At 41.5% G+C, this 668-nt stretch overlaps 1 pseudogene; it reads left to right on the top strand.

Annotated features, from left to right (window-relative positions):
* The first annotated feature begins 217 nt into the window (after window positions 1–217).
* Window positions 218–454, top strand: LOC116155239 (small ribosomal subunit protein eS28-like; annotated as a pseudogene).
* The last annotated feature ends 214 nt before the right edge of the window (window positions 455–668 follow it).

Raw genomic sequence — 668 nt, forward strand, 5'->3', positions numbered from 1 at the left:
TAAACAGTCTGAATAATCCTTTATCTAGTAAAGAAATTGAATCAATTATTAATAACCATTCAGTCCAGTAATTATGCTCCTTGGTATTTACCCAAAAGAGTTGAAAACTCATATGTCCACAAAAAATGTATATGAAAACGTGTATGTCCATCTGTAGTTCATAACAGCTTTATTCCTAATTGCCAAATCTTGGAAGCAATCAAGATGCCCTTCAGGTCCACCTGACCACCACTATGCCACCATCATGGACATGAGTCATATGCAGTCCATCAAGCTGGCTAGGGTCACCAAGGTGCTGGGCCAAACCACTTTGCAGGGACAGTGCACACAGGTGCACATGGAATTCATGGACCACACAAGCCACTCCATCATCTGAAAAGTGAAAGGCCCTGTTGGCGCAGGCAACATGCTCACCATATTGGAGTCAGAGCGAGAGGCTCAGAGGCTGTGCTGAACTTGTGGCTGGGTCCTGGATGTCTGGGTCCACCACTTGGTCCACAAGGATAATCTGATGACTGTTAATAAAGCATTTATATTGCGTGTTTAAAAAAGAAAAGATTTCCTTCATTAGGTGAATGGATAAATACTTTCCAGACGATGGAACATTATTCAGAACTTAAAAAAAAAAAAAAAGGTATCATCAAGGCGTGAAAAGACACGGAGGAAAC

This window comes from Camelus dromedarius, chromosome 12 (assembly GCF_036321535.1).
Source record: "Camelus dromedarius isolate mCamDro1 chromosome 12, mCamDro1.pat, whole genome shotgun sequence".
NCBI classification, from domain to species: Eukaryota; Metazoa; Chordata; class Mammalia; order Artiodactyla; family Camelidae; genus Camelus; species Camelus dromedarius.